General features: G+C 39.7%; 1 long non-coding RNA gene across 4 annotated transcripts; it reads right to left on the bottom strand.

Annotated features, from left to right (window-relative positions):
• Nucleotides 1–586: 586 nt before the first annotated feature.
• On the bottom strand, nucleotides 587–23,998 carry LOC112410712 (uncharacterized). 4 transcript variants are annotated; one of them, XR_003005481.1, is made up of 4 exons: nucleotides 23,740–23,998; nucleotides 19,716–19,839; nucleotides 18,544–18,639; nucleotides 587–1,224 (listed from the first exon to the last, which is right to left on the bottom strand). It is a non-coding gene; the product is annotated as an uncharacterized LOC112410712 (long non-coding RNA). The 4 variants fall into 4 exon arrangements; XR_003005480.1 differs by lacking the exon at nucleotides 587–1,224 and adding an exon at nucleotides 1,507–1,567; XR_003005482.1 differs by lacking the exon at nucleotides 587–1,224 and adding an exon at nucleotides 13,087–13,687.
• Between the last annotated feature and the right edge of the window lie 870 nt (nucleotides 23,999–24,868).

Raw genomic sequence — 24,868 nt, 5'->3', positions numbered from 1 at the left:
GATAAAATGTTGTAACCTCTAGCTTGTGTGTGTGTGTGCATAGATTCAATTCTTATGTCCTTTTTTTCCTGGTACTGTATATTATCACATTGATATACACATTTGTAGAATCAATGGATGGTATACTTACTATTTTAGTCTGACTTGAAAAATTAGTTAAAATTCTCCAAATTCAATTCATTGCAACTATGTGTGTGTTTCATATTTTTAAACTTTCTCATCTTACACTTTGTTTATGCATATAGAAATGATTTAATTCATGTCATAATTTATCTGTGTATAAGTTTTCCAATTAAACACAGAACTGCTTTAAAGTTTTATTAGGTGCCTCTGTTGCACATTTTGACTGAACATATTTTAAACATAAAGCAGGTACTTAATTTTCGTTTGTATTTTATGATACCTCAATTTGAAAATATACATGCACCCCAATGTTCATAGCAGCATTATTTACAATAGCCAAGATATGGAAGCAAATACTAAAAGTACATTTTTTTAAGTTAATGCCACCATGGAATTCTTGAGGAGATATTAAAATAAATTTCTCTTTGGATGCATGTTGTCAATGTTGGGAATCACAATTAATGCCAGTATAAATAGTTTAACTAGCCCCATGCAGGGCTCCGTGTTCTATTTTGGGAGATCTGATGGACAAGTTGGTAATTGCATTGGACATGGGCTTTCAATCAACTGGCCTGCAAGCGGTGCTTCAATGATTCACTGAGACCATGATAACTAATCACCGACTTTCCTATAAAATAATACTTTGACAGCCCCAGGAGACACCTAAGTACATATCCACTCCTTCCAGGGAACGGTTAGTTACTCCGAGAGCGTAAACCCGTGATTGTATCTTCCTGAATGTTACAAGTGTGCCCTGTCAAAGGCCTCCCCCAAGGTAACTTTTCTTTTCCCCTAGGAGGAGTCAGATTAATTACTTCTCATCACCTCCCTGCTGGGTCCCATCCTTACCATGTAGGGAGAATCCATCAGTGGAATCCTAGTCACACATTTTAAGCCAGACTCAATTTGCCCAGAATCGTTTTTAGCATTCACCTTATTACAAATTCTCCAGAACAAATTAAAAATATTACTTAAGCCTACTCTTAGCATGGAGATGATAGAGAAAAATATTTTAAAAACATTTTTAATGATAACTGCTCCAGATTCCACACTGTCATGGACCAGGATGATCTGGGGATTAGAGCTCTTGACCAGCTAAACCTGGAAGATGAATAAGAAGCAGGATAAGGAAAGACATCAAAATTACAGTATTTCCCAGTAAAAGGTACTATCAATTGAGGCAGAGGGAAACTGGGATGCAAATCTCACCACGAAACACATACTTCTGAAGAAATCCTTAAGCTGGAGAAGGCTGTTTGCAAATGCATACCAAAGACAGGATATGGGTTGAATCCGTTCCTCTTTGGTGAGCATTAATCTAATCTGCAGGTTTATGCATCATGCATCTCCTTGAAGGGAGGTCTTTTGATTTTGTGGATGCAGCCTCTCCCTGCAGGCTTTGATGTCGTCTGTGTATATCAGGTTCATTGAAGGATGATGCTCCCTGTTAAAGCATTTACTGTTTGTCAGGGTTTGTGGTGAGCACTTTGTATTTACCAACCATTGGGAAAGTTTGAAATTATTTATGGCATCTTGCAAGTTTAACTTCCACAGAACCCAATGAGGTGGGGATATACTACACTCACTCTATAGGTGAGGGAGATAAATGCAGTTACTTTTTAAATTTAAATTTTATATTGGAGTATAGTTGATTTACAACGTTGTGTTAGTTTCAGGTGTACAGCAAAGTGATTCAGTTATATATATACATATAGCCATTTTTTTCAATTCTTTTCCCATAAAGGATATTACCAAATATTGAGTAGAGTTCCCTGTTCCATACAGTGGGTCCTTGTTGATTATCTATTTTATAGTAGTAGTGCGTATATGGTGGTATGTATATGTGAATCCCAAACTCCTAATTTACCCCTCCACCTCCATCTTTCCTATTTGGTAACCATAAGTTTTTTATTGAAGTCTGTGAGTCTGTTTCTATTTTGTAAATAAGTTCATTTGTATCACCTTTTTAGAATCCACCAATAAGTGATATCATATAATATTTGTCTGGCTTACTTCACTTAGTATGATAATCCCTAGGTCCATCCATGTTGCTGCAAATGGCATGATTTCATTTTATTTTATGGCTGAGTAATATTCCATTGTATATATGTACCACATCTTCCTTATCCAATCGTCTGTCAATGGACATTTAGGTTGCTTCCATGTCTTGGCTACTGTAAACAGTGCTGCAATAAACCTTGGGGTGCATGTATCTTTTTTTTTTTTGCGGTACGCGGGCCTCTCACTGCTGCGGTCTCTCCCATTGCGGAGCACAGGCTCCGGAAGCACAGGCCCAGCAGCCACGGCTCACAGGCCCAGCCGCTCCGCAGCAAGCGGGACCCTCCCAGACCGGGGCACGAACCCGCGTCCCCTGCATCAGCAGGTGGACTCCCAACCACTGCGCCACCAGGGAAGCCCGCGTGTAACTTTTTGAATTATGTTTTTTTCTGGATATATGACCAGGAGTGGGATTGCTGGATCATATAGCAGTTCTATTTCTAGTTTTCAAAGGAACTTCCATACTGTTCTCCATAGTGGTTGTACATATTTACATTCCCACCAAAAGTGTTGGAGGGTTCCCTTTTCTCCACACTCTCACCAGCACTTGTTGTTTATAGATTTTTGGTGGTCATTTTGACTGGTATGAAGTGGTACCTCACTGTAGTTTAGATTTGCATTTCTCTAATAATTAGCATAGTTGAGCATATTTTCATGTGCTTTTTGGCCATCTGTATGTCTTCTTTGGAGAAATGTCTATTTAGATCTTCTGCCCATTTTTTGATTGGATTGTTTATTTGATATTGAGATGCATGAGCTGTTTGTATATTTTGGAGATAAATCCATGTCAGTTGTTTCATTTGCACATAATTTCTCCCATTCTGTGGGTGGTCTTTTCATTTTGTGTATGGTTTCCTTTGCTGTGCAAAAGCTTATAAATTTGGTCAGGTCCCATTTGTTTATTGTTGTTTTTATTTCCATTACTCAAGGAGACATATCCAAAAATATATTGCTGCAATTTATATCAAAGTGGATTCTGCCTATGTTTTCCTCTAACAGTTTTACACTATTTGATCTTACATGTAGATCTTTAATTCATTTTGAGTTTATTTTTGTCATGGTGTTCATTCTTTTACATGTAGCTGTCCAGGTTTCCCAGCACCACTTATTGAAGAGATTGTCTTTTCTCCATTGTATATTCTTACCTTCTTTATCATAGATTAATTGACCACAGGTGCGTGGGTTTATATCTGGGCTTTCTATCCTGTTCAATTAATCTATATGTCTGTTTTTGTGCCAGTACCACACTGTCCTGATGACTGTAGCTTTGTGGTATAGTCTGAAGCCAGGGAGCCTGATTCCTCCAGCTCTGTTTTTCTTTCTTAGGATTGCTTTGGCTATTCAGTATCTTTTGTGTTTTTATACAATTTTTTATTTGTTTTTAAATTACTTTTTAAATTTTTTTTAACATTTTTATTGGAGTATAATTGCTTTACAATGGTGTGTTAGTTTCTGCTTTACATCCATTTCTCTAGGAGGTGGGTCAAAAAGGATCTTGCTGTGATTTATGTCATAGAGTGTTCTGCCTATGTTTTCCTCTAAGAGTTTGATAGTTTCTGGCCTTACATTTAGGTCTTTAATCCATTTTGAGCTTATTTTCGTGTATGGTGTTAGGGAGTTTGATTGGAGAACTTGGTCCATTTACATTTAAAGTAATTATTGATATGTATATTCTTATTGCCATTTTGTGAATTGTTTTTGTAGTTTTTTTTTCATTCCTTTCTTCTTTTGTTCTCTCCTCTTGTGATTTGGTGACTCTCTTTAATGTTATGTTTGGATTGCTTTTTCTTTTTTATTTATTTATTTTTTGTGGTATGCAGGCCTCTCACTGTTGTGGCCTCTCCCGTTGCGGAGCACAGGCTCCAGACGCGCAGGCTCAGCGGCCGTGGCTCACGGGCCCAGCCGCTCCGCGGCATGTGGGATCTTCCCGGACCGGCGCACGAACCCACGTCCCCTGCATCGGCAGGCGGACTCTCAACCACTGCGCCACCAGGGAAGCCCGCTCTTTCTTTTTGTGTGTGTGTATCTATTATAGATTTTTGGCTTGTTGTTATCAAGAGGTTTTTATATAGCAACGTATATACATATGATTGTTTTTAGTTGCTGATTTCTTAACTTCAAATGCAATTTTACAACCCTGCATTTTACTCTCCTCCCCTCATGATTAGTTTTTGATATATTTCATATCTAATTGGTGTGTGTGTTCCTTAACTGCTATTTATGGATATAGATGATTTTACTACTTTTGTCTTTTAACCTTCCTATTAGCTTTGTGTGTGGATGATTTCCTACCTTTACTGTATGTTTGCCTTTAACTATGAGCTTTTTCCTTTCATAATTTTCATGTTTCTGATTGTGGCTTTTTCTTTTTTGCTAACAGAATTTCCTTTCACATTTCTTGTAAAGCCGGTTTGCTGGTGTTGAACTCTTTCAGCTTTTGCTTATCTATAAAGCTTTTGATCTCTCCATAAAATCTGAATGAGAACCTTGCTGGGTAGAGTATTCTTGCTTGTAGGTTTTTCCTTTTCATCACTTTAAAAATATCATGCCACTCCCTTCTGGCCTGCAGAGTTTCTGCTGAGAAGTCAGCTGATAGCCTTATGGGAGTTCCCTTTTATATTATCTGTTGCTTTTCCCTTGTTGCTTTTAACATTCTCTATCTTTAACTTTTGCCATTTTAATTACAATGTGTCATGGTGTGTTCCTCTCTGGGTTAATACTGTATGGGACTGCTTCCTGACCTTGGATGTCTGTTTTTTTCCACAGGTTAGGGAAGTTTTCAGCTATTTTGTCTTCAAATATGTTCTCAGCCCCTTTCTCTCTTGCTTATCTTTCTGGGACCCTTATAATGGAAATATTAGTGCCTTTGATGTTTCCCAGAGGTCTCTTAAACCGTCCTCATTTCTTTTCATTTTTTTTCCCTCTGTTCAGCATCAGTGATTTCCACTTCTTTATCTATCAGATCACTGATCCACTCCTCTGTATCATTTAGTGTACTGTTGATTCCTTCTAGTGTATTTTTCTTTTCAGTTATTTTATTCTTCATCTCTGTTTCGTTGTTCTTCATATTTTCTAATTTTTTGTTAAAAATTTCTAACTTCATTTTCTCTCAAGTTATTTGATCATCTTTACAATCACAACTCTGAATTCTTTCTTGGGTAGATTGCCTATCTTCACTTCACTTAGTTCTTCTAGGGTTTTATCTTGTTCCTTCGTCTAGAATATATTCCTATGTTGACTCATTTTGCCTAAGTTACTGTTTATATTTTAATCTATCTGGTAGATTGGTTATGTTTTCTGACATTGGAGAAGTGGCCTTTTGTAGGAGATGTCTTATGGGTCCCAACAGCAGACTCCTCTATTGTCACCCAAGTTATATCCTCTAGGGGTTCCCCTTATGAGGGCTGCGTGGGTCTTTCTATCATGGTGGGCATCTGGGTGGTCTGCTAGGCTTGGTTTGCACCCAGTCTGGTTGGTTGCCAGGCCCTGCCTTGTGAAAAGCCTGCCAGCTGCAGGTTGAAGGACTGGGTCATGAAGTGGCTGACTGCAGAACCCCAGGGGACCTCAGGGCTAGTGTGGCTCACTGGTGGGTGGCGTCAGGGTCCAGAAGGCTCTGGGGCTGTTGCTCATCCACTGTTTGGTGAAGCCAGGGGTTAGTGCCAGCCTACTGGTGGGCAAAGCCAGGTCCTGGAGTCTGGTTGCATGGCCCAGGAGTCCCAGAGCTGATGCCAGATCACTGGTGGTGGAGGGGGCAGTGGTTCCTGACACAGTTGGGTAAGGGTTCTGGGTGTCCCAAAGCTTGTGTTGGCTTGCTCGTTGGCAGGACAGGGCCCAGCTGGGTCAGGGCAGGGTCTGGCCTGCTGACGGGCAGGCTGGGTTCACAGGCTGCAGGATTCTGGTTTTCTTGCATCTGGTATCTGCCCTGTGGTAGGCGAGGCTGGTCCAGAGGCTAAAGCAGGCCCTGGAAGGCAGAGCTGGGGCCCAGGGGATTTTAGGGCTGGTACCTGGCCACTGGTTGGTGGCGTTGGGTTCTGGGCCACTTGATCGGCAGGGTCATGTCCAGAGGGGGCCATGGCTTCAGTGGTTCTTAAGGCAGCCTGTCTGCTAATGTGTGAGTCCATGTCCTTGCCCAGTCAAGTTGCCTCAAACCATTGAGGTTTCCCAGCAATGGCATCTACAGGCTGTTGGGCCAGGGTAAGGCTGGGTTCTAGAGCTAATAAGCTTGAGGGAGGATTCCACAACGGTGCTTGCCAGCTTATGTGCTTATTTTCTATTTGTTCATCTTCTTTGGAAAATAACTATTCAAGTCCTTTTTTCATATTATAATCAGCTTACGTTGTTGTTGTTGACCTTTAGAAGTTCTCTATATAATCTGGATATGAATCCCTTATTAGATACGTGATTTGCAAATATTTTCTCCATTCTGTGAGTTGCCTTTTCACTCTGTTGATAGTGTCCTATTATGCACAAAAGTTTTAAATTTTGATTAAGTCCAATTTACCTAATATTTTTCCTTTTACCATCTGTGTTTTTGCTGTCATATCCAGTTGCCAAACCCAATGTCATGAAGATTTTTCCCTGTGTTGTCTTGCAAGAGTTTTATGGTTTTAGATCTTACATGTAGGTCTTCAATCTATTTTGAGTTTATTTTTGTGTGTGGCATAAGGGTCCAGCTTCATTCTTTTGCATGTAGATATACAGTTTCCCAGTACCATTTGTTGACTTGCCTTTCCACCACTGAATGATTTTTGCTCCCTTGTCAAAAACAGATTGGCCACATAAATGAGGACTTATTTCTAGGCTCTCAACCCTGTTCTCTATGTGTCCTTATGTCAGTACCACAGTGTTTAGATTACTATTATCTTTGTAGTAAGTTTTGAAATCAGGTGTGAGTCCTCCAATTTTTTTTTTTAAGATTGTTTTGGCTATTTGGAGTCCTATGAGATTCCAAACTAACTTTAGGATTAGTCTTTCCATTTCTGCAAAAAATGTTGCTGGGATTTTGATAGAGTTTGTATTGAACCTGTATTTCACTTTGAGTAGTACTGTCATCTTAATAATATTGGGTCTTCCAGTCCATTAACATAAGATGTCTTTCCATTTATTTTTGTCTTCTTTAATTCCTTTCAGCAATGCTTTGTAGTTTTCAGTGCACAAATCTTTCCCTTCTTGGTTAAATTTATTCCTAAGTGTTTTATCTACTTATTTTCTGATGCTATGTAAATGGAATTGTTTTCTTAATTTCCTTTTGGATCATTCATTGTTCTAGTGTACAGAAAAGCAACTGATTTTTGTGTCTTAATTTGGATCCTGCAACTGTCTTGGTTTATTAGCAACTTCCCTGAATTAGCTGTGTGTGCATGTGTGTGTGTCTGTGTGCATGTGCAGACATGCACATGTCAGTAATCTCTGGGGTTTTCTACCAGAGATTAGGGTCAATGTTTGCTTCATATATTGATATTTTGAGGTCTGACGTTATTTGTTTACAAAATTGTTATATCTTTTTGGTGAATTGACCCTTTGATAAATAATATAATGTCCTTCTTGCCTTCTCTTGGTAAGACTAGATACATTCCTTCTTGTGGAATAAACTTTATCACACAAAGGACCTGATACAGGGTAAACCACACTTTTCCTTGTTATAAGGAGAATTTCACAAGATGGATACATTTCTATGTAATCTCTCCTTCTTCTGCTAAAGAGGATACAACAATATACTGGCAAACAATCCATCACCTCAATTGGATCTGTCCTATCCATATCAATAAACTCGTTAATGTGTCTTTTAATTATTCCCAGACAATGACTTAGTTGTTTCCTATAAGCAAGTGCCTCCCAGAAACCCAGCATGTTTGTTCCAAATGTTCACAATACAAGCAAATGCTACTTAATTCTACTTTGTGTCATATTCTACTTTTTTACTTTAAAAAATAATTTTATTTAAGTATAGTTAATTCACAATGTTGTTAATTTCTGATGTACAGCAAAGTGATTCAGTTATACAAATATATAATCTTTTTCATTTTCTTCTCCATTATGCTTTTAACCTTTATTTTTTAATATCTTTATTGGATTATAATTGCTTTACAATGTTGAATTCGTTTCTGCTGTACAACAAAGTGAATCAGCTATATGTATACCTATAACCCCTCCCTCATGAGCCTCCCTCCCACCCTCCCCATCCCACCCCTCTAGGTCATCACAGAGTACCAAGCTGATCTCCCTGTTCTATACCGCAGCTTCCCACAAGCTATCTATTTTACACATGGTAGTGTACATATGTTAATACTACTCTCTCAATTCGTCCCACCCTCCCCTTCCCCTCATGTCCACAATTCTGTTCTCTACATCTGTGTCTCTGTTCCTACCCTGCTCTAGGTTCATCAGTACTGTTTTTCTAGATTCCATATATATGTGTTAACATACAGTATTTGTTTTACTCTTTCTGACTTACATCACTCTGTATGACAGACTCTAGCTCCACCCACATCACTACAGATGACTCAATTTCATTCCTTTTTATGGCTGAGCAATATTCCATTGCATATATGTACCACATCTTGTTTACCCATTCATCTGTGGATGGTCATTTTGGTTGCTTCCATGTCCTGGCTATTGTAAACAGTGCTGCGATGAACAATGGGGTGCATGTATCTTTTTGAATTATGGTTTTCTCAGGGCATATACCCAGTAGTGGGATTGCTGGGTCATATGGTAGTTCTATTTTTAGTTTTTAAAGTAACCTCCACACTGTTCTCCATACTGACTATATCAATTTACATTCCCACCAACAGTGCAGGAGGGTTCCCTTTTTTACACACGCTCTCCAGCATTCATTGATGGTAGATTTTTTGATGATAGCCATTCTGACTAGTGTAAGGTGATACTTCATTGTGGTTGTGATTTGCATTTCTCTAATGATTAGTGATGTTGAGCATTTTTCATGTGTTTGTTGGCCATCTGCATGTCTTCTTTGGAGAAATGTCTATTTAGGTCTCAAGTGGGTCTCTTGTAGACAGCATATATATGGGTTTTGTTTTTGTATCCATTCAGCCAGTCTATGTCTTTTGGTTGGAGTATTTAATTCATTTACATTTAAGGTGATTATTGATGTGCATGTTCCTATTACCATTTTCTTAATTGTTTTGGGTTTGTTTTTGTAGGTTTTTTCCTTCTCGTGTGTTTCCTGCCTAGAGAAGCTCCTTTAGCATTTGTTGTAAAGCTGGTTTCGTGGTGCTGAATTCTATTAACTTTTGCTTGTCTGTAAAGCTTTTGATTTCTCTGTCAAATCTGAATGCGATCCTTGCTGGGTAGTGTAATCTTGGTTGCAGGTTTTGCCCTTTCATCACTTTAAGTATATCCTGCCACTACCTTCTGGCCTACAGAGTTTCAGCTGAAAGATCAGCTGTTAACCTTATGGGGATTCCTTTGTATTTTATTTATTGCTTTTCCTTTGTTGCTTTTAATATTTTTCTTTGTGTTTAATTTTGGTTAGTTTGATTAATATGTGTCTTGGCGTCTTGGTGTCTCAGTGTCTTGAGTTTATCCCGTATGGGATTCTCTGTGTTTCCTGGACTTAATTGACTATTTCCTTTCCCACGTTAGGGAAGTTTTCAACTACAATCTCTTCAAATATTTTCTCAGACCCTCTCTTTTCCTCTTATTCTTCTGGGACCCTTGTAATTCGAATGTTGGTGCACTTAATGTTGTCCCAGAGCTCTCTGAGAATGTCCTCATTTCTTTTCATTCTTTTTTCTTTATTTTGCTCTGCTGCAGTTATTTCCACCACTCTATTTTCCAGCTCACTTATCTGTTCTTCTGCCTCAGTTATTCTGCTATTGATTCCTTTTAGTGTATTTTCCATTTCAGTTATTGTGTTGTTCATCACTGATTGTCTGTTCTTTAGTTCTTCTAGATCCCTGTTAAACATTTCTTGTATCTTCTCCATCTATGCCTCCATTCTATTTCTGAGATTTTGGATCACCTTTACTATCATTACTCTGAATTCTTTCTCAGGTAGTTTGCCTCTTTCCTCTTCATTTATTTGGTCTTATGGGTTTTTATCTTGCTCCTTTGTCTGCAAGATATTTCTCTGTCTTCTCACTTTTTCTTATTTACTGTGTTTGTGGTCTCCTTTTCCCAAGCTGCAGGTTTGTAGTTCCTCTTGCTTCTGTTCACTGCCCCTGGTAATGAGGTTGGTCCAGTAGCTTGTGTAGCCTTCCTGATGAGAGGGACTGGTGCCTGTGCTCTGATGGGTGGAGCTGAGTCTTTTCCCTCTGATGGGCAGGACCTTGTCAGTGGTGTTTTGGGTTGTCTGTGGCCTTAGTATGACTTTAGGTAGCCTGTCTGCTGTTAGGTGGGTTTATGTTCCTGTTTTGTTTGCTGTTTGTTGTGAGGTGTCCAGCGCTGGGAGCTGCAGGCAGTTTGGTGGAGCCAGGCCTTGTATTCAGATAGAGGTCTCCTTGAGAGCTCTTGCTGATTAATATTTCCTTGGGCCAGGAATTCTCTGGTGGTCCAGCATCCTGGACTCAGCGCTCCCTTCCCAGAGGCTCAGGCCTGACTTCCAGTCGGAGAACCAAGACCCCTCAAGTCACTCATTATGGCAATAAAGGGGATTAAGAAAAAAAAAAAACAGACAAACAAAACCCCAAATAGTAAAAGAAAAATCAAACAAACAGAAACTGAAACAAGGAAACATGCACAAACAGAAAAGAAACAAAAACAGAACAAAATAAAACAAAAGGCAAGAGGACAACCAGACAAACAAAAGAATCCAAAAACAAAATCAAACAATTAGAAACAAAACTAAGACAGAAAGCCAAAAAACAAAACCAGAGCAGAGTGCCAGCTGAAGAATAAAGCAAAGAAACAAAACTAACCAACAAAAATGATTTTTTTAAAAGAGGGGGCTTCCCTGGTGGCGCAGTGGTTGAGAGTCCACCTGCTAAAAAAAAAAAAAAAAAAAAAAAAAAAAAAGAGGAAAAAACACAGACCAACAGCAAAGCAAAGTAGAAATAGAAATATAAAAAATATATTGAAGAAAAAGAAGAAAAAAAACAAAAAAGGGAAAAGAACACAGAACAACCAAAAAGCAAAGTAAAAGTAGAAATATATAAAAAATAAATATAAGAAATATATTAAAAAACAAGAAAATCCCAAAAGAGTAAATTAAAAAAAAAAAAATAATGTTTTCCTGGGGTCTCAGCTGTCAGTGTCCTTGCCCCCGCTGTGCGCCACAGCCCACCTCCACCTCCCCAAGGGGCCCTCCATTGCCTCTGGGCTGGTCTCTGGACCTGGCATGGGCCCTATGGGGACCACTCAGACTCTGATCTGGTCGAACTCCCATGTCTGCTTGCTCCCAAAGTCCACAGCTGCCAGAGCTTGACCATTTCTTTTGTGGGAGTTCTCATTGTCTACTCAAATATTCCATAGATGCAGGTCTACCTAGCTGATCGTGGGGATTTAATCTTCAGCTTGTGCAGCTGATGGGAAGATTTTCAATCCTCTTCCTTGGTCACCCTGCCCAAGGGGTTCAGCTTTGGTTTTATTCCCACCTCTGCGTGTGGGCCACGAAGGGTCTGCTCCTAGGGCTGCCCTGGAGCACTGGTGTTTGCCCTGGTGAGGATAGGGCATGGAGGTGGTATGGCTGCTTGGATTGTGCGAGACCCAGCAGTGCCAAATGTGCAGGGAAGCTGGCGGCCATGGGTGTAAGCAATATGGCCCTAGTGAAGGCCTTTTTTTTTTTGCACCTGGTGGCAGGTGTGTGAGGAGCAGCCCTAGGAGGGCTTTTACTATTGTCCATCAGCAGATCCTGGCATATGGGGAGAGAGAGGCTACAATAATGGCTCCACCCCCTGTGTGTGACTCAGCAGTAGCACCCTGCTTCCATGGCAGTCTGGTCTTCCTCCATAGGCATTTCCTGTTGCAGATTTTCTCCCTCCCGTCCCCTCAGTTCGTCGCCCTGCAGCAAACAGCAGTCCTCGCCCGAGGCCTGCTCTCCAATACCTACGCTCCATCTCCCAGCCACCTTGCACACCAGTGAACACACACCCCAGTCTGTGGCACAGTAGGGCTGTGGCCCAGGCCATCTGTGTAGTTCTCACTCTGTCCTGTCTGTGACAGACTGGCCACTTCACCCTCCTCCAACAGCCTTAAACGCTTCCCTTCTGTCCCAACCGATTTCTCCATTGGAGGGGGGCTTCCCCAGATGCAGGAATCTCTCCTCTGCTTCAACTCCCTCACTCTGGGGTGCCTGTCCCGTCCTGCATCCTCTTCTCCTTCTCCCTTCTTTCTTTCGTCCTATCCAGTTATGCAGGGATCTTTATAATCCTTTTCAGTGTCCCAGGTCTTCTGCTGGTGTTCAGCTGGTGTTCTGTGAGAATTGTTGCATCTGTGGATATATTCCTGATGCATCTGTGGAGAGAGATGAACTCCACGTCCTCCTACTCCTCCACCATCTTGGATCCCCCAATCTCTACTTTGTTTTAATGCAACAAGAGATTTTATAATCTGAGAATGGATTATGTCTTGGGGAAAATTTGGCCAATACTGTGTATATAACATGCTTTTAATATCTGTTACTGGTGATGGTAGAGATGATGATGGTGTGTGTGTTTGGGAGGAGGTGGAATGGTGAACACACTAACTAGTAAAACTTTTAAGGGAAAATAATGATGACATATTGTTTTTGTATCCCAAAATATCATTGTTAGCAATATCTTTGAGGTTTAAACTTTACTCTGAAATATCTGGAAATTTTCATGGAAATTCTAGAAAGCTGGGTTGTTTGGATTCAGTTATTACTTTAATAAGGGAAATAATTTATGCTGTGCAATTGAAAGAAAATTATCAACTAAAAAAAATAATATAATGCCCTTGTCTCTTGTAACATTTTCTGACCTAAAGTCTATTTTGTCTGATATTAGTATAGCCACCCCAATTCTCTTTTGGCTACTATTTTCAGGGAATATCTTTTTCCATCCCTTCCCTCTCAACAAATTTGTGTCTTTAGATCTAAATAAGTCTTTTATAAACAGCATACAGTTGGATCATTTAAAAATTCATTCTGCTAATCTCTACCCTTTGATTAAAGAGTTTAATCCATTTTTGAAAGTAATTACTGATAAGCAAGGACTTACCTCTGCTATTTTGCTATCTGCTTTCTGTATGTTTTACAGCTTTTTTGTTCCTCATTTCTTCCATTACTTCCTTCATTTGTGTTTTTGTCGTGACCCATTTTGATTCCCTTTCATTTTATTTTGTGTATACTTATTTTATAGGTATTTTTATTATGGTTACCATGAGTATATTACATATAATATCCTAAAGTTCTAACAATTTAATTTGAATTGATACCAATTTAACTTTAATCACATACAAAAATGCTACTCCCAAACAGCTCCAACTCTCTCCTTTATGTTACTGGTGTCACAAATTACATCTTTATAGATTGTATGTACAATAACAAAGACTTATAATTTTTTTTTATCCATTCATCTTTCAGAACCTGTTGAAAAAGAAAAGGTTAGAAACCAAAGTTACAGTACTGGCTCGTATATTTGCCCACATACTTACTTTTTTTTTTTGCGGTACATGGGCCTCTCACTGTTGTGGCCTCTCCCATTGTGGAGCACAGGCTCCGGACACACAGGCTCAGCATCCACGGCTCACAGACCCAGCCGGTCCGTGGCATGTGAGATCTTCCCTGACCGGGGCACAAACCCGCATCCCCTGCATCGGCAGGCGGACTCTCAACCACTGCGCCACCAGGGAAGCCCACACATACTTAATTTTAATGGAGTTCTTATTTCTTCATATGGATTCCAGTTACTATCTGTCATTTTTTCATTTCAGTCTGAAGGAGTTCCTTTATCACTTCTTGTAGGGCATGTGTGGTGGTAATGAACTCCCTCCATTTTTGTTTATCTGGGAATATCTTAACCTCTCCCTCTTTGTTAAATGAACATTTTGCTGGGTATAGAATTCTAGGTTGACCATTTTTTTCTTTTAGCACTTTAAATATATAATTAAAATTCCAGTGGCTTCTTGCCTCCAAGATTTCTGATTAGAAATCACCTGATAATTTCATTGAGAATCACTTATATGTAGTAAGTTCCTGACATTAAGCCTTTTTTATTGTAATGTTATTGCCTAACATTAAGATTTGATTGCCAAGGCATCAATTTCAAACAAGCATATTGTCAGCTATATGACCCAGGTATTATCTAAAAAACTAGATGAGGAGTCAGACCTCATTCATCCATGAAGTTCCCCTTTTAGAAACCCCTGAGTAACCTAGATAACTGACCACTCGAGTGACCTTGTTTTTCCCTTCCTGTGCCTAAATTCCCAGTCTTAAGTTTCAAATTTGCCAATAAACAGTGAATCTTGAAACCCCAGGCAACCCACACTTGACCCCAATAAATTCAGAACCCCAGGTCCATTCTCTCAATCTGTGACCATGTTGTGTGGCTCTCAGGTGTGTTGTGTACCCTCCAGGATGTTTGAGTAATAAAGCTTGCTTTTTCAAATTTCTCTGATAGTTGTTGCTGAGGTACAGCTTGCAATCATAATAAGAATCACAAGGGTTAGTCCTGCTGCAACACTGCATTTGGTCAGGGAAATATCTGTGGGAGCTTGACACAAGTAGTATGGGCCCAGGTGAATGCCTCAGGCATTCTGAACCAATAACATCACTACTGATAGGCTGAGAGTGACATGAAATGAACCGCTTCTCTCCAGCTGATTTGAAGATTCTCTTTGTCTTTTGCTAGTTTCATTATAATGTGTCTCAGGGTGAGTTTCTTTGAGTTTACCCAACACGGAGTTTGTTCACCTTCTTGAATTTGTAGATTCATGTATTTCGATAAATTTTGGAAAATTTAAGCTGTTATTTCTTAAAATAATATTTCGGTACATTTCTCTCTCTTCTTCTGGGACTAACATTGTTCCCTTGATGGTGTTCCACAAGTCCCTTATACTCTATTCACTTTTCTTCATTTTTCTCTTATCTACTCCTCAGAGTTGATGATTTCAATTATCCTATCTTCAGAATAATGGATTCTTTCTTCTGCCTGCTCAAATTTGCTGTTGAGTATCTCTAGTGAATTTTTCATTTCAGTTATAGTACTTTACATCTCCATAATTTGTTTGGTTTCTTTTGATAATTTGTTATTATTAATTCACATTTGTTCTTACATAATTTTCCTGATTTCCTCAAGCTTTCCTTTAGATCTTTGAGCATATTTAAGACAGTTGTTTTAAATTCTTTGTTCCTGGGCTTCCTTGAGGATCGTTTCTAGAAATTTATTTAGTTCCTTTGAAGGGGTCATGCTTCCTTGTTCCTCTGTATCACTGTAATTTTTTTATTGTTGAAAACTGTTCATTTGACTATTATAAACTCTTTCATCAGGGTTTGCTGTTTATTTTTTTACTGTTGAAGACTGTAGTACTCCATTTGTTTTGCGACTTTTCCACCTATTTTTGCAGAAACTATTTGCTGTGTTTCATCACTGAAATCTGTTCCCTTAGCTCATGTTTAACTAATGTTTTAACAAAGATTTCTTGAATGCCAAGAGCTCTCATAGGCTTTGCAAATTGGCTTTGTGCTGGAGCAGTCATTCAACACTTAGTCAAGCTTGCTCTGAGCCTAGAGATCTACTCAAGTGAAAGCTTAAAGTCTTCTTAGAGCTTTCTGAGCATGCATCCTGCCTGGGTATGCAGGTGGCTTTCTAAAGTCCCTTGTATACATGGGCTGCTTTTGAATGTATTAATTTCTCATGTAGTCTCACTCTAGCTTCTCCTCCAGACCTTAAATGGCATATTATATGTTTCCACCTGTAATCTCTTGCTCCAGGCATCTGTGAATCTTGTGACTATTAATAGCAGTGCCTACCACTTTTCTGCCTGAGTTTCAAGTTATATGAAATATACAAGTATCTTGTATTCCCCCAGGTTAAAACAGATGTACACAATAACTTGTAAATAAGGTCTGCTCTGCTCCCTGGCTCAAGGGAAGGAACTGGGAACCAGACTGCCACCGTTTCAACACCAAAACTTCCATCATGCCCTGGAGGGGTTAGGGAAGGAATGAGTAAAAATGCTACAAAACTTTTCTACTAATTTTAAGATGGCTTTTTCTTAATCAGATATTGGCTTGGTTGCTATAAAACTTTGTTTTCCACAGCTATGATAAAGTTGGTTCAGAAAGCTTCCTGCATGTTTTTCGTTTTTTTTTTTTTTTTTTCAATATTTCTGTGGGGAAATGAGCTTGGGGCTTCCTGCTCCACAATTTTCCTCATTTAGCTGAACAAACAGATTTTTAAAGGTTTTTTTAATTACTGAATTTTAGTTTTGTTCATATTATTTGCGATTTCTAGTTTTACTGCATTGTGAAATTTCTACTCCAAGGAATTTATTCAAGTTTTTTGTTGCTGTAATGTACTTTTATATTTTTGACACATACCATCAGCACTGGTTTATTCTTTATTTCCAGAAGACACAGTTTGAAAGATATATCTAGATATGTATTACATTCACTTTATAAAATATGCTATGTATGCATTCTAGGCCAGAATTTCTCAAATTTGTCACTATTAACATTTTGGACAAGGTAATTCTTGGTTGTGCCCGTGTGTGGTGGGGGTGGTGATGGTTGTCCTGTGCATTACAGGATGTTTAGCAGCATCCCCAGCCTCTCCATGAGATAAAAGTAGTATCTTCCCCTTAGTTGTGACAACTAAAAATGTCTCTAGACATTGCTAAATGTCCTATGGTGGGTAAAATCATCCTCTGTTGAATACCATTGTTCTAGAGTATGGACTGGCAAACGCTTTTTGGTAAAAGGCAAGATAATAAATATTTTAGGCTTTGCAAGCCATATGGTCCTTGTCACTAGTCAACTACACCTCTGTAGTATAAAGCCAGTGCTGACAATATGTAAAAGAACTAGCGTGGCTGAGTTCCAAAAATTTTAATTTAGGAAAAGAAGTGTCAGGTTGCATTTGGCTCAAGGACTATAGTTTGCCAACCCTTGTTCTAGAACTTCATTTGTTCTCCACTGTATCTGGTATAAAACCAGAAAGGTATATTAAGATCTACTATACCTAATATGTTTATCTTTTATGTTATACCTCTTACAATTGTCATTTTATGGATCCTGATAACTTATTTCATGCACAGATAATCAAAACATTTATTGCCCTTTTAAAATGGTCTTTAAAAAACATCACTCAAGTGCCCTTTTTCTGATTTCATATTATTTTGCCTAAGTTCGAACTTTAGCAGCCAGGTAAATGAACCTTGATTTATTTGTACATTTATTGGCTTATTAAATTTACTGTTTTATATTTCAAACTTTCTACATTATTTTTTAGGTATAACTGTTTGGTAAAATCTGAGAGCAGTTATTTAATAGGTAACTTAACTCCTTTAAGTAAGTTGAGTGGCAGATATATTTGTTTTAGTTCATGTTCAGTTATGTTATAAAAAAGTCTTTTTAGGGCTTCCCTGGTGGCACAGTGGTTGACAGTCCGCTTGCCGATGCAGGGGACACGGGTTCGTGCCCTGGTCTGGGAAGATCCCACATGCCGCGGAGTGGCTGAGCCCGTGAGCCATGGCCGCTGAGCCTGCACGTCCGGAGCCTGTGCTCTGCAACAGGAGAGGCCACAACAGTGAGAGGCCCACGTACCGCAAAAAAAAAAAAAAACGTCTTTTTAGTTAATAGTTCTGCTTTCATGGCTCTGTTAATTTTTCTTCTAAAAATTAGAAAGATTGTGTTTTTGCCCTAGTAGGTACTTTTATAATTATAAACTTGTGTAGTTTTTAATCTTCTACTTACTTAGATAGTAACTAGTAATTCCATATTATAGAACCAATGATGAAATCAGTGTTTCTTCTCTCTCCTTAACCATCATTTAATGCCCAATTTTAGTGCCTTTTCTATTATTTCTTAGTGTTTATCATTTTACAATTAAATAAAAATCCTATAACTTGGTTTGTCAGTTGTAAATGATACACTTAGACTCCCAGCCTTTAAAGATCAGAAAATCAGTATGCTAGTACTGCATTCGTTATGTTATACCTTCATTTTCCACATTGTACTGGATCTATTCTTTGTAAACTACCAAAGACACAGGCCTCTAAAACTTCCCACCTAGGGAATTCCCTGGTGGTCCAGGGTTAGGACTCCACGCTTTCACTGCCAAGGGTGCAGGTTTGATCCCTGGTTGGGGAACTAAGATCTCGCAAGCCATGCGGCATGGCCAATAAATAAATAAAATTAAAATTAAAATTCCTACCTATTACTGATCACTTTGGATTTACTTTTCCCTGGATACCTTCTTCTAGTACTCAGTAACTCACCTGAGTAGCTCCTATTTAGACATTCTTCCTCTAATAACCATGGATCTTCTCCTTCTTCCAAATTGAAGGTCACATCTGGTTTTCCAAAGCAATACTCTATAAGTGGAAAAGAATTTATAATTTGGATCAGCTACATGGGCTTCAATACTTCTGGATATAAAGGAAGGTACAGCTTCAGGAACTATACAATGAAGGTGCTCATTTGACCTTTCTGAGTAGGTGACAGAAGGAATGAATCTTCTTAAATCCCTGAACCTTAGGACTAAATAATTAAATTCTAAAAATAATCCATGTGTGGGGTTTTATACAAGGGATTTCATGGGGACTGTCACTTTACCTCCTCATGTCAAACAAGTAGAAAATCATACAAAATGGAACAATAGGCAGTGCAGGACAGGAATTCTTAAGAAAAAGGAAACAAATTAGGTGAGTCCCATTATTGCCACAGTATAGAAAATTTCTATGCCACAACACAGTAAGGGAAACCAAAGAGAGCCTGACACTCTCAGTAAGTTGAGGAGACAGAGTTAGTAATTTAGGAATGCCGAGGCAGCTAGAATCTTCAAGACAAAATACTGGAGGGGAAAGAGCTGTAGTAAGGAAGAGCTGTAGAAATCTGCAGAAAGATCTCCTTGAGTCTTTGGCTGAGTAGAGACTTGTGCATGCATGTAAGGAAACTACCTGAGACTGGGGAAAGAATCACTGGCAAGGAGTAGGATGATAAATCACCAAAGCACAGACAGAGATGGGAAGCTTGTTATCCTACCAGCCAGAGTAGAAAGATCTCTTAATTCATGGATGACTCAGTAGAATAACCTGAAAGATCTGCCTTAGTACAGAAGCAAAGCCAGCCCTAGACTGCTCTGAATCCAAGAGAACAAAGCTTTAGATCTTGAAAGGATAAAACTAATTCCAAATAACTTTATCCCAGAGAAAGCCCCCAGATATTTTAAAATACCAAAAAATACAGTACCCGACAAATTAAAATCCATAACTAGCAACCAATAAAAAATTATGAAGTATGAAAAGAAGGCACATATGACCCTTAACCAGGAGAAGAGTCAGTCAAAAGAAACAACAGGATATGACACATATGATAAAAGTAGCAATTAAGAACAAGAGAATAAACAGGATTGCATTCTTGAGGCATTCACATGGTAAGGTCTGCTCACCCACTGAGAGGAGGTGGCTGTAGTTCTCCAGTATCACATCTCTGTACAGGATACTCTGAGCAGGGCCCAGGTGTTTCCACTCCTGGGTTAAATCCACAGTCACGTCCTTGAATGACACTCATGCCTGTAATAGCACATTTCTGATTAATCTGAAGGGTTTAGAAACAGGTAACATAGAAAATACCTTTGAAAACTCTTGTGATGTTTACTGTTGAGAGTTTAAAGCAAAATATTGTAAAATAATAAAAAAAATTATAAATTATGACAGCCCTAATTTTGTCTTATACTTTGGGGGCATCACACAATTAGTACAAATATTATTTTCATGCCCTAATTCATTTGTATATATTTCTGAAATATGTACTTATAATCTCAGTTAATATACTACCAAGAAAGCTTAGTGCCTTTTTTAAAAAACATTTTTTTTATTTATTTAATTTTACTTTTTGGCTGCACCGTGTGTTAGTTGCAGCACGCGGGATCTTCCTTGAGGCATGTAGGATCTTTCATCATGGCTTGCAGGCTTCTCTCTAGTTGTGGCGTGTGGGCTTCTCTCTAGTTGCGGCCTGTGGGTTTTCTCTCTCTAGTTGTGGTGTGCAAGCTCCAGGGCACGTGGGCTCTGTAGTTTGCGGCACGTGGGCTCTCTAGTTGAGGTGCGTGAGCTCAGTAGTTGTGATGCGCAGGCTTAGTTGCCCCGCGGCATGTGGGATCTTAGTTCCTCAACCAGGGATTGAATCCGTGTCCCTTGCATTGGAAGACGGATTCTTTACCACTGGACCACCAGGGAAATCCCAAAGCTTAGTGTCTTTTTAAAGATAAAGTCATTATAAATAGGGTTCCTATAATCATTTCTCATACACCAATGGTTTATACACTGAGCACTCTCTAGGTTACACAAATCCTCAGCCAGAGTCCTCTGCTGGGGTAATGGGGGAATCAATGAATAGAAGCGTGTAAGCCCTGGAGGGAATACTCAGAACCAGACCTGTATTTCAGGAGCTCATATTTATACTCAACAGATTTCCAGCAGAGGTACCATGGCAATCCAATGAACAAAGTTCATACTTCTCAACAAATGGTGCTATAATTTTCAAACATATATAAGGGGAATAAAAAGGTAAAATGCTTTTGGCCATATTAGGCAAATATTTCTTAGATAGGACAAAAAAGCATATATCATTGTTACTTACTGAATTGTGTCCCCCAAAGTTCATATGTTGAAGCCCTAACCCCCAATGTGACTGTATTTGGAGACAGGGTCTTTAAGGAGGTAATTAAGGTTAAATGAAGTTAAAATAGGTGGGGCCCTAATCTGATAGGACCAATGTCCTTATAAGAAGAGGAAGAGACACCAGAGATCTCTTTCTTTCTGTGTGTGTACAGAGGAAAGGCCATGTGAGAACACAGCAATAAGGTGGCCCTCTGTGAGCCTGGAAGAGTTGGTTCACCAGAAACCAACACTGATGACATATTGATCTTGGACTTCCAACCTCCAGAGTTATAAGATATTTCTGCTGTTTAAGCCACCCAGTGTGTGATATTCTGTTATAGCAACCAGCATAGACTAATACATTCATAAAAGAAACTGAAAAAGTTATGAAAAATTGATAAATTTAAAACCTCTGCTCTTTGAAAAATACTGTTAAGAATATGAAAAAACCTAAAACTGAGAGAGAATATCTACAAATCATGTATTGTTAGACCCAAACGGTCTACGAGGGATTCCAACTCGCCCAAGAACCGCCAAGAGTCGAGAGCCGCTGCAACACGCAAGAGGTTTATTAGGAGCCGATGCACCGGGGTTCCCTGAACCTCACGCAGGAGGCCGATGGGGAACCCCTAAAAGCGGAATCACATACTTTTTATAGGTTTATTTACTCATAGGGCGGGTATATTCTCACAATGATTGGGTAAATGTGGTGACTTTTGAATTCATTGGCTTAGGAACTTTTGTCCCACCTTCTGGCCGTTATAGTTGTCTGTTCATTGTGGCGGTTAGGGCGTATACCTGTTACGGGCAACTGGAAAATTACCCGCTGTCTGGCAAGTCCCCGTCAACTGAAAAACTCCAAGAATTGGTTTCGATAGGGAGAAGGAGTGGCGCACGATAGGGAGAAGAATTGGTTTCCATAGGGAGAAGGAGTGGCGCACGATAGGGAGAAGAATTGGTTTACGGGAACAAGTGAGGGGGTGGAAAGTCCCTAAAGGCCCCACAGTATCTGTGGAAATATTTTTATAGAACATATGTAAGTCTCCAATCAAATAGGCACCTTCACCAAAGAGTAATGGATAATGAACAAAAACATGCTTATTATTAGGTATTAGAAAAATTCAAATTAAAACTACAATGAAATACCATTACAGACCTAAAATAAGGGCTCAAATAAAAAACCTGATATTGTTAAATGCTGGTGAACATACAGAGTAATCAGGACCCTGACACATTGCTGATGGGAATGCAAACTAGGACAGCCACTTTGGAAAACAATTTGACATTTTCTTACAACATTAGACATATAATTATTATCAAATCTACTCACTCCTTCACATTAACCCAAGAGACTGAAGACATATGTTCACACAAAGAAACCTGTATATGAATATTTATGGCTGGAAATAACCCAAATATGCATCAACTGGTGAATGGATAAATAAACTGTGGACTAGCCACACAACAGATGACTACTCATCAATAGAAAGGAACAAACTACTGAAACATGGACCGGAGACAGAGTGAATGGCACTGTTTGACTCCTGGATCTGTCACAATAATTGGCCCTGGACAATTCACTGACACTCTCAGGTCTAATGTCTTGAAAGTTTTCAATGAGTCAGAGGTAGATGACCATAGAAACCTTTCAGGAACCATCACTGTGGGACTCTGTGAAGTCAGGATAGTGCCACATGTGTGAGAGCAGCATCTGTAAAAGGGCAATTTAGGGAGAGTGGAGACAGCGCTTCCGCCCTCTGCCTGGTTATCCTTTACTCCCAGACCTCAACCTCACTAGCTCTCCAACAAAGTGGCCTTCCCTGAGCAGCCTGCCCCTGGGCCACCCCAGCTCACCTTGCTCTTTTCAAGACTGGCCCAAACTCCCAACTGTCACACCATGTGGTGGCTTCTGAATGTGGTGGCATTACCAAGTCTGGCTCATTCCTGGCAGAAGGATCAAGAACTACTTCTTGATCTTGTGCAGACCTGCTCCTGGGCTCTTCTGCCTCCACTCTGTAGCGCTGGGGAGAGGTCTAAGGTCAGGGGGTGCTCTCTTCCAGGTAAGACTCCTTTACCAGAGTCCCCCTGCTTCGTACTTCACAAGAGCTGCTGTGCTCTAAAATGAATTTCGCAGGAGCTGGAATCTAGTCCTAGGCCACAATTTTAAGGCCAGAAAGCTGACCTTCTTGGAATTCATTATAATCTTAGACTGAAAACACAGCCTGAAGTGCATGAAGGGATAGAAGGCTCTGTCTGACTCAAAGGATCTGAGGAGACAACAGAAATCCCAGAATACATTTGACATATGGTAGGATTCCATCTACATTCACTTACTATTATATCCCTGGAGATTTGGGGACAAGTTACTCTGTTAGGTGCTGTGAAGGCTGCAATGTTGATTTCTGGCAGATGTGATATTTAGACAAAGCCTGAGATTGGAAGTAAAACACACCTGCCCTTGAATCCAGACTCCCTCATTGCTAGCTTGTGACCTGAGCCATCAGTCCACTAACCTGAGCTTCGGTTATTTTTAATGCAGATGGTTATACAGACCTCACAGAATGGTTGAGGTTTATACATACTCCAACCAATAAAAAGAACGAAGTGTCTTCTAAATATAATAGCAGTTGTCAAGTACCCAGGGCTTAGTACCCTGCACTAGCCTACCTGATTTACAGGTGATGACTTATCTGAGTTTTAAAACAATGCCATGAAGCAGTCATTATTAATGCCCTTACTGACAGATGAGAAACTTGCTTCTTATCCAGGTTCCTTCTGTCGCCCCTGCTTAAAGGTGACAGAGCTGGAATTTACCTGGGTCTTTCTGGCTCCAGAGCTCGGGCTCCACCACAGACCCACCGCCTGCGCTTTCTGGCACGCTCACCATCCGCATTATGAACAAACAAGCACCACGCTCCCTACCACGGCCGCCACGGGGGCTTTTCTCCGGTCCGGCTGCAGGTGGGGCCAGACAAACGATCCAGAAGTTCCCGTGAGGCGCGGAGTCTCCATCCCCCCAAATCCACTCTACAGGAGGACAATCAAGGACCCAGCACCAACTACCAACCAGGGACGAAAGTGCGGAAACAGGAACGCGCAGCTGGGCCTGCACACGCGCAAATGTAGCCTAGACACTACCCAGAGGGCTGCACGGTGACCCAACCAGATTGAAGACTACATTTCCCATAAATCTCTGTGACTTGCCGTTTCTTTGCAGCGATTCTTCTTTATTATTAGACTGTTGCAAGGTGTGCTATATGTTCCTTTCTGCCCAGGTTCTCTCAGAGACCCCAGGCGTTATGGGTTAATTTGAACTTTACTGCCAAATACTACATCGCATGGTCTTGCATCACACTCCGAAGGGGAAAACAACAGTTGCCAAAGACGCTGGGAACAATTTGCGAAATTTGAATGTGGAGTGGTGATTAGGAATTGAGCATAATAATGTCAGCGAATATTAGTTACTCAGTTGTTACATGGAATTATACTGATTGACTGGAAAATGTATTGATTTTGTAAAGGCATGCATAAGGACACGGTTTGCACTGGTCTTGTTAATTCATTTTACAAAATTTGAGCAAAAACTAATCAAAGCAAATACAGCAAAAGGTTAGGTTTCTTAAGTTGATGGAGGGCATAGCTATTTATGGATACTCATTTTACCATTTTCTATTTTTTTGTTGTCTAGGAAAAATTAATAGCTGATCTAAAGGTGAAATAATTTTATTCAAGCCAACCTGTGGATCACAGACCTGGAAACAGTCTTTCAGAAAACTGAGGACTATTCCACCTGTTAGAAGTCAAAGTCATAGTCATATACATTTTCAAGACGAAGGATGGTACGTCAAAATGACACACTGATATTTTACATAAAGTTCCCTAAAGATACATAGTCCAGACCTGCACGTACAAGGGGAGAAGTAGGTCACTATGACCCCTTACA

This window comes from Neophocaena asiaeorientalis, unplaced genomic scaffold (assembly GCF_003031525.2).
Source record: "Neophocaena asiaeorientalis asiaeorientalis breed wild unplaced genomic scaffold, Neophocaena_asiaeorientalis_V1.1 scaffold247, whole genome shotgun sequence".
NCBI classification, from domain to species: domain Eukaryota; kingdom Metazoa; phylum Chordata; class Mammalia; order Artiodactyla; family Phocoenidae; genus Neophocaena; species Neophocaena asiaeorientalis.
Note: the sequence above shows the minus strand (reverse complement) of the source record. Positions and strands in the feature narration are given on the sequence as shown.